The sequence below is a fragment of the Prionailurus bengalensis genome, chromosome X (assembly GCF_016509475.1).
Source record: "Prionailurus bengalensis isolate Pbe53 chromosome X, Fcat_Pben_1.1_paternal_pri, whole genome shotgun sequence".
In the NCBI taxonomy this organism is placed as follows: Eukaryota; Metazoa; Chordata; class Mammalia; order Carnivora; family Felidae; genus Prionailurus; species Prionailurus bengalensis.
The window spans coordinates 123,778,595-123,792,793 of record NC_057361.1 but is presented as its reverse complement, the minus strand read 5'-3'; the positions used below and the strand labels follow the sequence as shown (position 1 = coordinate 123,792,793).

Sequence of the window (14,199 nt, the reverse complement as noted above, 5' to 3'; positions counted from 1 at the left end):
CTAAGATGAGGAGCAATACAGAACCTAGGGATATGGCCATGAGCCAAGGTGCCCCCAGAAGCTGGAGCAAGTGCAGAAGGACCCTCTCAGAGCCTTCAGAGGGATCACAAACCTGCCGACTCCTGGACTTCAGCCCAGTGATACTGACTTTCTCAAAGACCATGTGTACGTGGTTCCTGTCTGCCTCCGCTAGTAGAGTGTACACACACAGAAGGCAGGGGCTGTGTCTTTCTCATTGTTTTGGACCCAGCATCGAACACAGGGCTGGCACGTAGTGGGTCTTCAGTAAATGTTGGCTGAGTGAATGAATGGGGGCATTATTGGCAGGAGTTCATGGACCCATGTGTATACCAAGCATTGTCTGTCTATAGACAGATTTGCCTTGCATATTTATGTGGCTATTTGTCTTTTTGTGTTTCTTGATCGGTGGATGATAAAGCATCGCTAGCTGTTATATGAAGTCTGCAAAACGTTTTAATACTGGAGTAGAGGTAGGAATGGCAGATGAGGATATGAGGCCCAGCCCTGTGATTCTTCCTTCCCATCATGGCCTTTTCCTAAGCCAAACTGGAAGGGTACCAGGGCGTGGCCATCAAGCCCAGCACAGCTTCTAATCGACCTGGCTCCCGACCAGCCCCTCTCAGCCAAAGGCAGCTCACCAGGCAGGCAGTGGTGGCACTGGCAGCCCTGCCAGCAGGGGCCAGAGAGAAGCCCTGCCAGTCAGGAAATGTCCAAGGAGTCTCCAGTCCCATCTGGCCACTTCCTCACCTTCAGTCACCTGGTGACGAGGCTGGTTGAGAATCTGTTGGCTGGGAAGAGTCTAGTCAAATCAACCGGTTCACACGCGCTTTTCCCGTGGCCCGCTAGAGGCACCTTTGCACTCAGTTCATGGCAATAATTTGTAATTTGCTCAATTCCTCCTTGCAGGTATTGGTTCCAGGAGGGATTCTGAAGACAGGCTTTTGAGGGCTGCTATGTGTCTTACAGCAACTCCCCCCCCCCACCACCACCGGGGCCAACGTGCTGGCTAAAGAGAAATGGTTTAGACAACTTGCTTTAAATAATCTGGCAAGTGAATCTCCTTTCTTTATTCATTAGGGATATTTGCACCTAAATAGCCTCTTTGTGTCCTGAGATTTGGGTCCCCAGCCAAAGCCGGCAATGGGACTGACAGGGCCAGGGCTCAGGAGGGAGGGGAGACGCTTCTACAAAGCCCAGAGATGTGCCTGAACCCCAGAGCCTTCCTCTGCCTCCAGCACCCTCTCTAACCTCACAGTCGTCTCCAAGAGTTTTAAGCTCTAGGCTGAGATCCGGCGGGAGTTTCCTCTGGCCACCGAGGCCAAAAGTCAAGGATATGGAGTCGGGTAGCTCTCGGATGACCTCCTGGCTTCTTGACTGGCCAGCAGAGGGGCCGCAGACAAGCCCTGTCATGGCTTAGTGGTCTGCAGAGGCCCGGACGCTAAGAAGAAAGGCAGCAAAAGCTCTACCGGGGAAAAGGCAGGCTTACGGCAGGCGGGCGCTGGTTTTACTGTGCCTGTGGCTTGTGGCCTGTGGCCCCTGGGCCCTCATCCAACTGTGCTGGGGCCCAAGAGGACTCTCTCAAGTGAACGCTTTCTGAAATGAAGGCCGAAAGAAGAAGAAACATGCCCCTCCTATGCACTGTGTTAACTGAACTTCTTTCGTGGAACATCATTTTCCTAGGGCCTGTAAAACTCCTTTAACATACCTTTGATTGGAATTTTATTCATTTTCTTGTTTCACAGCCTTCCTCTCTCACCCATGTGTTTGCTGATGTATCTGATAAGAAAACAAAAGGAGAGAAAGTTTCTCTACAGATTACATTTTCATTCAGTTTGTTTTATGAGCAGGAAAAGTTTAAATATAAAGCCTCCAGATTACCTGTATTAATGAGATGTTTTACGTGAAAAAACACACAAGAAAAGAAGTTGCAGAGTCTAATATAAAACTCATCAGACTTTGATTTTCTGCCACCAAGCTATTCAAAAAAAATAATTAAGACGCGAACAGTAAACTGAGTCTATGCGTAAATTAGAGCTATCGAAGGCAAATGTTTGCTTTTAGATTATGACGTATGTAGATTTAGCCATAAACTATCGGCTTGACATGTTAATTGAGCTCCAACCTGAGCTGTACTCAGGCGCCCTTGGATGGACCAGGGCGGAGGTGCAGGGGAGCCCAGGCAGGGGTGGCAGGGGCGGCTTCCTTCCCTCCAGTAGCTCTGAAGGCCAAGACCGAGCAGGCGGAACGCCTGGGGCCCGGAACGCACAATGCAAGGCAAAGGAGACCATTAGAACTGCCAGACTCCACAGAAAACGCCCTGCCAGGAATTGAAATGCACATTGCTGGGTGCCATTAGCAAGGCAAAGAGATCTCCTGGGAGGGGGTGCTGGATTTGGGTTGCTTTTCTCCTGTTAAATTCTGAGATGCTTGCAAGCTAGTCTTGCTCCAGGAAGAACTCAGTTATGTCTACACATGTCCTTAAACTGTCTCCCATTAGTAAGCTGCAGAGACAGCAGCCAGTGCTACCCAAAATAACAAGCAGGCCCTGGCAAATTGTTAAAATGCTTATTGATAAGCGTCCCAAAACATCGCCATTATAGCAGACCAAACACAGGGACCTCTGAGACACAAACAGCTCTCAGTGGAAAAGCCTTAATATTAGGAAGTTTCCCAGTCGGCTTCAAGAAGCTAGGGTCAGACACTTGCCAGGAGCCCTGAGCCTGAGCTCAGGCAGGAGCGCAGGAGTCCGGTATCCAGCTGGCCAACCCCTGCTGACCGCCCCCAGGCTGACCCCTTGGTGGCCTCACTCCCACCTGTCAGCCCCTCTGGGATCCCAGTGGCAGGATCAGGGCGGATTCAGCTGGAATGGCCCTCCCTCAAAGAGAGGCTCATCTAGCTCCACTTTCCACACGGATCCCATGGGGCCCTTGGCCTGGCAGCTGCGCAGAAGCTGGACCCGGGTGCTTGGCACCTGCTCAGAGGCGGGGTGCAGTGCCGACCACAGACACCTTCAGAGATGGGGCAGGGGGAGAGGGGGCTAGTTCTAGGCCTGTGAATGCCACCTTCTTGCATAGAGGGAAGGAACCCTGGCTCTAGCCTTGTTCACTCGACTCTCCCAGTGGCCTCTAGCACTTTCTGCAAGGGAGGTTGGTGTCCCCATTTTCCCAGGTGTGAAACCTTTACATGATTGCTGTGACATTTTTCATGGGCTTGTACTGTCCTTTGCTTATACTGATCCCCAGCACGCACAACCCCTCCAAACTGAGGGGGTGCAGGCATGGGGACACCCACCACCCCTGGCACCTACTATAAGGGCATCTCAGGGCCACACTTTGCACAGTCTCCCACTCCAGCAGTCTCAGCGAGGTCTGTGACCACTGATTATTTCTTACTTTCAAGGCTGGAAACACACCAACTCTTTTTATCCACAGATGCATGGCTGTCCCTGGAGGGTTAAAATATAAATAGCAGTTTCCAAGCGCACTAATAAATAGATGAAGCTAGTCAAACAATCTTTCAGCTGGCCTCGCAGCCCTTCAGTGGACCCTCTGCCCACCTGCCTTGCTAATGTGCTCACCAGTTTCTCTGGGCATGCTCCCATTCTGCCGAGGCCAGACAGAGCCTGGTGAAGTGGGCTAAAAATAAAATGAACAAGAGGGAGAAAACAAGCAAAGGACACTGCCCAGAGACCAACCCTCAGCCCCAGAAGCCCACACTGGGTAGACTAGAGGGGCCTTGGACTGGCATTGCCCTGGTGGAGGGGGGGAGGACAAGCTAGGGATGAAGCTCTTTATCAGCCCCACAGTGGAAGGGGCACCCTGTCCCTGGAGCGGTACTGGGACTGAAGGGGTGGAGACAGATGGGCCCAAGGCTGGCTTGGCCTCCCATCCCTGTGCATCAATAAGGCAGCCAGGGCTGACCCAGGGTGGCCCAGGGGGCCCTCACATGCCTGAAACCTGGAGCCCTGAGCCGGCCAGTCTCTGAGAGCTTATGGGAGGGACAGGCAGGGCCTGTCAGGTCAGCCAGGTCCCCAGCCCAAGCTGCTGACAGGTGGGGGAGGCCAGGCCCACAGGGGGCAGGGCCTGTAGCCAAGGTGACAGGCAAGTCAGGGCCAGCCCAGGGTCTCTGTGTCCTTGGCCAGAGCTCTCTTCAGGGTCTCTCCAGGCACCCACGGTCTCCAGAGAGAGGACCTAGAAGTCCCATCCAAGACCACCAGGAGCAATGGGTCCGAGGCTGGGGAAAATCTGGGAGATTTCCTCCTCAGGGATTCAGTTGGCTTGGTGTAGTGATCCCACTCACCTGCTGAAGGTGGCATCTGTCCAGCATACGGGCCCTGAGAACACAGAGCACATCTCAGAATTAGCCACCCTGGTCCCAGGTTGGCCCTGGTGCCGACTGGTGGCGCTTTTCCAATGGGTGCCCAGGAAAACCATGGGTGCCCTCCTTCCTCCCCTCTTTCCGTGGCCCCTCTTTCTCTCCCTCACCTCTCCCTTCCTTCCCAGACTGTCAGAGGAACCCAGGCACGGGGCCTCAGCCCCGGGTCCCCTTCACCTCCTACCGGAATGTCTGTCTGTCCCCGACAGCCCTTGAAGAGCGGGCTGCTCCCCCCAAGTGGGAGGGCACTGCCATTTGCAGGCCGGTGGCTTCCCCAGCCTCCCCTGGTGCTGGGCCTCTCAGCAAAGGACAGCAGGCCACTCGTTGAGCCGCAGGCAGGTCCCTGCCTGGTGGAGGTGCACCCAGGGCTTCCGGGGTAACCAGTGGCTCTAGTGGCAGAACCCCGCCTGCCAGCACAGAGATGGCCCATGTCCCCAGTGTGGCAGGAATGCACAGAGGAGACAGACGCAGGCTGCAGTCTGGGGCCCCCCTCCCCACCAAGCCCTGACCTGGTCCTCCTCAGAGAGCCAACTGGGCGGGTGCTAAGGGGCAGAGGACTAGCCTTGGAGAGTGAGACTTCCATGGGGCCAGCCTGAGGGTGCAGGCACGAGGGCAGGAAGAGGCTGGCCGGGCAAGGGGCTGTGGGCCCCACTCGCGGTGGGCGCCTGGGCCCCAGAGGACCTCACCCCTGGGACAGCGCAGGAGCCTGAAGCCCCAGACTCGGGGTTCCAGGGCTCCAGAGGGGTTTGGGTGAACCAGAAACAATGTGTTTCTGGTTTGGGTGAACCAGAAACAACAGAGGCGGTTGAGGGTGTGTGAGGGGCCGTCGTCCCCGGGGCTCCTGGGCCCTCCCTCTCCCTTCAGTGCCAAAGATGTATGTCCAAGCGTCTGCTAGACACGTTCACCTGGATATTCCTTAAGCTTCTCCAGTGGACTATGACCAAACCTGAACTTCATCACCACCCCTCCCCACATATATGGATACCACTGAGGAGATGCCCGCAGGGAGTCCCCCAGGCTCTGGAGCCCAGATCTGTCTTCCTAATTCCTTCCCTGGCTCCTTCCCCAGGCTCATGCATGGGCTCCTCAGTCTTAGGTTCCACAGCTGGATCTTTTGCCTCTCCCCTTGGATCTCACCTCTGGCTTCCCACCTAGCAATTGTGCCACAGCTACCAGGTTCCAAGGCTGAACCCCTCTTGGGGCTTGGCCTCCCACCTCCCTTCCCCACCCACTCTCATCATATCCCCCTGCGCTGGTGGGAAGCTGCTTACATTCACCCTTAAAAACTGAGTGGCTTCGCTGAGCCTCCTTAGGGTTGGTGTTTGGCTTGGACCATGCTACACTCACACTTTTTAGAGAGTGAAACTCAGTCAAACCGCAGAAATAAGAGATAAGAGCTTGTCTGAGGTGTGTATTTACTTTGCTTTTCGTGACTGGTTCTGGTGATTTTCTAGTAACCAGCTGTTTCACTGGTCATAGCCCTTTACCCTAAGCTGGTTCCTCCATGCAGACATAGTCTGCGTGTCAGGAAGGGTGCGCGGTGCTGCTGGCCTCTCATGGGCCTTAGTGGCATGGACCCAGAAAGGACAGCCCAGCCACCTGTGGGATCGACTTCCATGAAAACAGAGACTTGTTTATGACAAGGGTGGCCCTGTAGTCCATTGGACCACAGCCCCACCTTTCTTGTTTGGTTTCTGGGAAGCTGAGTTTGGAAAGGTCTTGCTTGGCCTTTGATTTCTTCTTGGACTACGGGACCCATCCACTTCACAATGTAAAAAGAAAAGTTTGGGAAACCAACCTCCAGACCCTTACCTGTGAAAAGGCCACTGTTCTGCATTCCTATAAGAGTTGCTGACATCTAGAAGCAAACAAGTCTGCTGAGAGACAATTAGGCTGACGCAGGCCCTCTGGATTTCCATTCCATTCCTTTTTAACTGCCTCAGTGCCAGCTGAACTACCAGCCCTGGGAGGTGAAATTGAACCCAAGGATTTCCCCAGCTATCTGGAATGAAGTTTCCAAGGCTTTAATTAGAGTCCCAGAATGTCAAGCCTGCAGGGGCCCTTGGGATCAGCTGGTCTGTCCCCATCACAGAAGTGACAGCCAGACTAGGAGGCCCAGCTTGGGGCCCACCCCTGCCTCCTTCCCTGCCAGGGCTTTTGCTGTTTCACCTTCTGCTACTGGTTTTTCCTCTGTGTTAGTCTTTTCATGCAGACACAGCAGGTGCCCAATAGGTACTCCGGAAGGGGAATCAGAGCTCCTCTGCAATTTCCCAGGGTGCGCTTGGATCCACTAGGTGTTTAGCCTTCTCAGTAAGTGGATGGCAGATTTCTTTCTTTAGACCCCGACACGGCCAGGAGAACAAGCAGCACTTGGCTTTGAATGCTCCTGGTGATCTGCTCTCAATCTTATTTGGCAACATTCTCCTGATGTCCTGCATTCCTGTATTCGAGACAACTCTGTTCCCTGAACATGCCAGGTGATCTCCCACCCCCAGGCTATGGCTCCCGCTACTCCCTCAGACCGAGATGTTATTCAGTTCTAGGTATCCACCAACACCCTTCTCTCTTACAAGGTCTATGCCTGGGATTCCCTTTTCTGTGAAGCATTTCCAAAGAGTTCTACCACATTTCTCCCTTCTCCCCCCACAACTTACTCATTTATTCAATATTTTAATGGGCACACACTGTGTGGCAGGCAGTGTTCTAGGCACAGGGGCTACAGCAGTGAAGAAGACCAATAAAAGCCTCTGCTCTCACGGAGCTGACCTTCTAGTGGGGAAGAGAGGCAATAAACGAAAGAAGTAAATGATGTAGTATTTTAGAGGTGGAATTAACTTCTCCTTCTGCACTCCCTGGCTCTTCCTATCTCCACATTACCCTTATTTCCTTCTGCCCTGTGGTGTGGTTCCCTTGTCTATTCTTCTGTCTCTCACTAGGAGTGAGCTCCTTGATACGAGGGGCCATGGCCTGATACACTCTGCAGCCCTCTTGGCATCAGGCATACAGCAAACACTCAAGAAATGCTTGTGAAATGAGTGAGTGGATGAGTGAGTGAGTGAGTGGATGAATGAATGAGTGTGTGTGTGTGTGTGTGTGTGTGTGAGTAAATGAAGGAGTGACCGAATGGATGACTGAATTGGTGAATGAGTGACTGAATGAGTGGATGAATGAACAAGTGAATGAGTGAGTGAATGGGTGAATGGATGAGTGATTGTGTGGGTGGACGAATGGATAAGTGAGTAAGGGAGTGAATGAATGACAGGGATGAGTATCTAGGTTAGGATACTTGTATTGTTCTGGCTTTTCTGAAACAAGACTTCTGCACTTGAAAGCTGGATGGCTTGGGCGTAGGGTTTCTCAGGCCCAGAAGCCAGCATTGGCTCTCATGCCAGGGAACAAAGGAGAGTTGGCTACAGAAACTCAAGATGACAACTTTGTGGCCTGTGCCACATTTTAGCTTGATTGGACGATGGACTCTGACTGTCTTTCAGGGGAAGACATTTCCAGGGGCCTAGCCTTACTGACTCGGCCCCTCATGCCCAGGACATGCTCTCACAGCACTTTTGGCTTTCTGGCAAGCATCAACAGTATTCGGAATGAGAGGCTGTTAGGGGCACCTGGGTGGCTTACTCAGTTAAGCATCCAACTCTTGCTTTCAGCTCAGGTTGTGATCTCACAGTTCATGGGATTGAGCCCTGGCTTGGGGCCCATGCTGACAGGGAAGGGCCTGCTTGGGATCCTCTCTTTCCCTCTCTGTCTGTCCCTCCCCTGCTCATGTGCACTCTCTCTCAAAATAAATAAATACACATTAAAAAAAGAATGAAAAGCTTTTATATTTTCATATAGAAAAAGGAAAAGTAAACACCCACAACACATTCTTTGTTAAATATGTGCTGGAATTAGCTAGTTATTATGTTGCCAAATCCTTTGTAATTATTTGCCAAAGATTTTCATATCATTGCTAACCAAATGAATATTATCTTAAATCTTCATTTTATTTGATGTTTAAGGGATTAAGGGAATGATTTTATGACCTAAAATGTGAATGGTGTCTTTCTAAAAATCCAACTGGTGGTGTAATTGAGTTGTGAACACTATTGTAGTCGTCTTACAATTGATACAATCTGCTGTGGGACTTGATTTTCTCAAGAGACTTGATTTATCTGCTCTTTATACACATCCAGTCTCTGTAAATATGCTTTTGGCTTTTCAGTAATACTATTAGAGAAAGGTTGCTATGCATTTAAACAGACCAGGCCAATAGAAAAAATATTTCAAGCATTTACAAAGTATTCAGTATACCTTTTATTTATTTTTTAAAAGATTTTATTTTAAAGTAAGCTCTACCCCTAATGTGGGGCTCGAACTCACAACCCTGAGGTCAAGAGTCACACGCTCCACTGACTGAGCCAGCGAGGCGCCCCTCAATATTAGATATATTTCATGGTGTTCCATGAATTAGCTTAAGTTAGTTTTTCCTTTAGTTTTGGTCACTATTTTTGTTGCTGCTGGATTTTTTTTTGTTTGTTTATTTATTCTTTGGGAGAGAGAGTGCAAGTGGAGGAGGGACAGGGAGCAAGGCAGACACAGAACCTGAAGCAGGCTCCAGGCTCTGAGCTGTCAGTACAGAGCCTGATATGGGGCTCAAACTCACAAATCATGAGATCATGACCTGAGCTGAAGTTGGACACTTAACCAACTGACCCACCCAGGCGCCCCACGTTGCTGCTGTTGTTTTAATCTGGGTGACTTTTGCCATTGGAAAGGTAGTTGCTTACTTAACAAATTGTGTGTTTTAGGACGTCCTTATGATACAACTTGGTTCAGACTGCAAAGTGAATCCATTCAACACTGCCTAGGGGGTCTGAATATGGCTCAAAGTCCCCCTTCAACCCCAAAGCCCAAAGCCACAAGTCGCGTGTTAGTGCTCAACAGCCTGGCTTGGGGGTTTTGTGCGCAGTCAGGACCACTCCAGCTCTCTCTGGAATACCAACTGAACTTTCAGGACTGCGTAGCAGAAAAACACACTCCCCCAACTACTTTATGGGTGTCTTTCATCAAACCAGAATCATCTCTCAGTTTCTGGGCTAGAAAGCTTAGCATCATCTTTCAGTCTCCAACTCCCTTCTTCTTCCCCTGACTCATAACAAAGTGCCATCATTTTAACTTCCTCTTCTAAATGTCTCTTGGACGCATCCCTCCCTTTCTGTTTCCACTGCCACCTCCTTCATCCAGGCCACTATGATTCTGTGATCTCAGCCTTGAACACTCCAATAATCCCATGCATTCTTTCTTCAGCCCCATGCTCCCCTATTGAGCCCTGACTTGACTGCCCATTCACTCTCCTAAGAATCAATCTCTTCCATTCCCTGACATGCTAGGGAACCCCTTTGCCTCCTATGCCAACTCCAAGCCTTTCCAATTGATTTTCAAGATCCTTACCTATAGTTCCTTAACTAATGTAGCTATACCCAACCTTTAGCCTTCTAATCCTTAATGAGCATAGCCTGGGTAAGTAGCTGTTGACATCTTTATGCTGTGGTCTTAGTATAAAGCTGGACAGACAGGCTGATGGAATAGAATCGTGAGCCTGGAGACAGCCCCATGCACAGATAAAGTCTGATTTATGATAGGGGAGACAGTGCACAGGAGTGGGGAGGGAATAGCCTTCTCAATCAATTGTGCAGGGACAATTGGGTATCCATAAGGATAAAAAATGAAACAGGGTGCCTACTTCACATCACACACAAAAATCAAGACCAGGTGGGTTAAGGACTTAAATGTGAAAGGTAAAACTATAAAGCTTTCAGAAGATCATAAAGGAGAATATTTTCATGACTTAAGGGCAGGGAGAGATTTCTTAAACACGGCATGAGAAACACGAAGCATAAGGAAAAGGTGGACAAGCTGGACTACATTAGAATGAGGGGAGAAAAGTCAAAGTTGTACACACAGAAACAGAGTAGAAATGTGGTTGCCAGGGGAATGAGGGGTGGGGGAAAATGAGGACAGGTTAGTAAAAGGGTACAAACTTTCAGTTTTAAGATGAGTAAGGTCTACGGATCTCATGTAAAACATGGTGACTATAGTTGATAACACCAGATTGTATAACTGAAATTTGCTAGGAGAATATAAATTCAGTGTTCTCATTAGAAAAAAAGAAGGTAAATAAGTGAGGTGATGGATATGTTTTTAACTCAGTTGTGGCAATCCTCTTATAATGTCTACGTATATCAAATCACCACATTGTACATTTCAAATATATTACAGTTTTTTATTTGTCAATTATACCTCAATAAAACTGGGAGGAAAAAGTATCCCCATCAGACTGGGAGTTCCATGGGCAGTGAGGCCAAGTGGAATTCCAGGTGCTAGCACAGGCCACGTCTCAGGGTAGCCCCTCAGGTTGATGGAATTAGGAGGCCTCTCTCAAGAAGTGCTGTCCTTGACCTGCTTTAGAGGAGATGTCTGTTGATTCCAGAGCTACTGTGTCATCCAAGCACAATGCTGTGCTTTAAGGGGCTTCCATCTGAGGTTCAGGGTGGGGTGTATGTAGTTCTAGGACACTACCTCTGGGGACACTGCTGGGAATGTAGCTTGGCGCTGGCTGGCCACAGGGTAGCTGCTACCCACAACTGTGGTCACCTACCTCTTTGGGCCACCTGTGGGCATATTTTGGCTGGCCTTCACCTTCATCGTCAGCACTGTTTACTTTTTGCCCCTCAACCTACTTTCCCTTTAGCGTCTTCTAGCTTATTTTACTATTAAGAAAATGTTTTCTACTTTTTAATTTTTTCCCTCTCTTTTATTTATTTTTTAAAAGCTCTATGCAGGGTTTGAACTCATGACCCCTAGATCAAGAGTCACACACTCTACCAATGGAGCCAGCCAGGCATCCCTGTACTTTTTTATTTTTAACTTGTTTTGACAAAGGATGGGCAATGTCAGCATGAGGGAAGCAACTTTGAGGAGAATTTCTTGTCTAGATAAGGGAGACAGGGGGCCCTTGGTGGAACCCCCGTTTTGACCCCAGGGCACTCCTTGACCACCAAGTTATTCTGCTGGGTTCTATTTCAAGCTGCCTGCCTTGGACAATTGTCTGTTGGCAGCCCAAGGAAATTGCTAGATAGTGCTAACACCTACTGATTATGGCTGCCCAACAAGGGTTTCACTAGGGGGCCCATTAATGATGATCAACTCCAGTAATGTGGGGAAGGCAGTGAATTGGGAGGCCAGCCCCAAAGGGGCTTCCTAGGGTTGCCCTGTACCTGAAATCCCTGGGAGGGTGATCCCTAAGAAGATTATAGGAATTCCTTAGACAGAAACCAGGTCCCAGGAACACCCTTAACTGTGTAGTCAAGACCCATTCAAGCATGGATTCCCAAAAGAACTCCCACCTCTTCTGAGGCCATGCTGCCTGTGACTGGCATTCTTCAGGTAGTGCTAATAAGCACCTTGTGAGTCATTGTAAGTGCCTTCTCCTTCCATATAGCAGGTTGAGGAAAGGACCACCTCCTGCAGTCCCCAAAGGTCCCTACAGTCCCTACAAGCCCTTCATGACACACATTCTTAGCAGAAAATTCCTCACTCCATATGTCTGTCCAATTGTAACCTGGAAGGCTGACTTACTTGCCCAGCATCCCACATGACCACACATCATCACCAAAAGTAGAGACTAGGGACTTGAACTCAGATCCCTACCTTTTGTGAAACTGAGTGCTGTTGGCCTGTTCACTCATAGATGTTTTGTTCTGGCATGTTCTCTCATCTGAGTTGAGGTCAAATTTAAAAGAGATGACTATGATGGTAATATGGAATGGGATGGAGAAGGCACAAGAGATGGGCTACATTAATAAGTACTAGTCTCAGTAACATTTGTTTGTCATGGAAATAAAGGCACCATCCTTTCTCTAAACTCCAAGGAGACACTGTTCCAGGAAGGGTTGCCATTTTGTGAAGTATCCCACTCCCCTGTTGATGATCTCTTGTGAGGCCCTGCTACCAGGGTCCCATACCAAGCTGCAAGACACTCCTCTTGTTTTGACAATCTCTATCTTCCATAGCACAATATATGGAATGCTCATATTTGGCCAAATTGTGGATGCCACTCAACCTAGTTTGCGTTATTCTGGCAGGTTTTTCCCTTTCGAAATGGAAGTTGTCAGAAGGTTATAAGAACAGACAGGCTCGTGGTTGGGGTATAAAAACCTGGAACTTTTATGTTCCCATCTGGAAAAGGATGAACAGTGTTGGGAGGGGGTTGTCCCTCCTGAGAGCCTAGGCTGAACTTCCATCCCAGCTGAGAGAAGGACGCTGGGAGGAAATCAGGACCACTTTGCTTTTGAGTGAGGGGCAGAGAGACATTCTTCCTGCTGGGGGCTGAGTTCAGGAAAGGGGGATAAGTGGGTACGTTAACTCACAAACTCCAAGTCAGTTACTGAGGGGCTTAGCTTAAGGATTTCCAAACAGTGCACAGATCTTTCCAGACACACAGTGGCAGAGCATGGAGGTATTTCATAGGCCTGAGGCCCTCTGGGATCACCAGGTGGTAGAAGAAGGGAGGAGGAGTTAAGTGGCTGGGGCTGTGAATCCCAGGTGCAACCACTTTGTACAAAGCAGCATGAATTACAGCTCTGTTGAGAGACCTGTGGCCTCTGGGCCCAATGTGTCTTGCTTCTCAGAGCCCGAGTCAAGGTTGTTGCCCCTTTTCCTGCTACCACCCCAGTCCACTGTGTCATGAGGAGGTGTGGGCAGTTTGGGCAGTATCAGGACCAGACCTTTGGCATGGCCTTTGCCCAGGTAGCAGTGTGGTTTCTATAAGGGGCTCCCTGGGAATCAGATATCAACATACGGTAATGGATCTGGAGAGGAAGAGAATGGCAAACTCCGCATAGTGATAAATGGACAGACGTGTGTAAACTAATAAGAGTTCCTTTGGGGATTCCCAGAAATACTCAAGGGGTATATTAGTCAATTTGGGCTGCTATAACAAAATCTCACAGAGTGGGTGGCTTAAATAATAAACATTTCTCAATTCTAGAGCTTGGAAATCCAAGAATAAGGTGTTCGGAGATTTGGTTCCTGTTGAGAGCCCTTTTCCTGGTTTGCAGATAGCTGCCATCTTGCTATGTCCTTACATGGTGGAGAGAGAGTGGGGGGGAGGGAGTGTTCTGGTCCCTTCCTCTTCCTATAAGGGCACTACTTTCAACACAGAGTTCAATCCCCATGACCTCATCTAAACCCAATTACGTCCCAAAAGCTCCACCTCTAAATATCTTCACATTGGGAGGTAGGGCTTAAACAAATGATTTTGAAGGACACCAACATTCAGTCCCTAACAGGGGGTGAGGCAGGAGACTATGTGAACAGGTAGGAGCAAGAATAGGGCCTCTGGCTTAGTAATGTTCTTGGGACCCTATATCTAAAGGCAGGTGAGGCCCTGAACCCACAGATTACAAGGTGATGTGAAGTCAGTGAGGAGGAAGTGAATACACAGCCTGCTCAGGATGATGGAATTTTCTAGATTTTTAACTCCTGCTGTTTCTTGAACTAATCGGTTATAAACAGTGGCTTTGCTTTGTGCCAGTTGAGTGAAACCAGCACCTCGGTGCCCAGAACCCCTTTTGGTACAACTGTTGGCCAGTGGGGGCCACATGAGAATCAAGTGACTTTTGGAAAATGTAAGTGAAGCAGAAGCCAGTGTTGTGGCAGCTTGTGCACAGTGTCCTTGATCTGGTGGCTACTCTTGTTGACATGGGGTGGGTACTAGCCCCGCAGCTGCCTCAGCCCCGGCCAGCTTTCCTC

General features: G+C 49.5%; 1 long non-coding RNA gene across 1 annotated transcript in view; it reads right to left on the bottom strand.

Moving 5' to 3' along the window:
• Positions 1-14,199, bottom strand: part of LOC122476926 — a 68,098-nt gene that overhangs the window by 13,454 nt on the left and 40,445 nt on the right. The window contains exon 3 of the long non-coding RNA XR_006295625.1: positions 1,727-1,797. This is a non-coding gene — a long non-coding RNA (uncharacterized LOC122476926). The remainder of the gene's footprint in view (positions 1-1,726; positions 1,798-14,199) is intronic.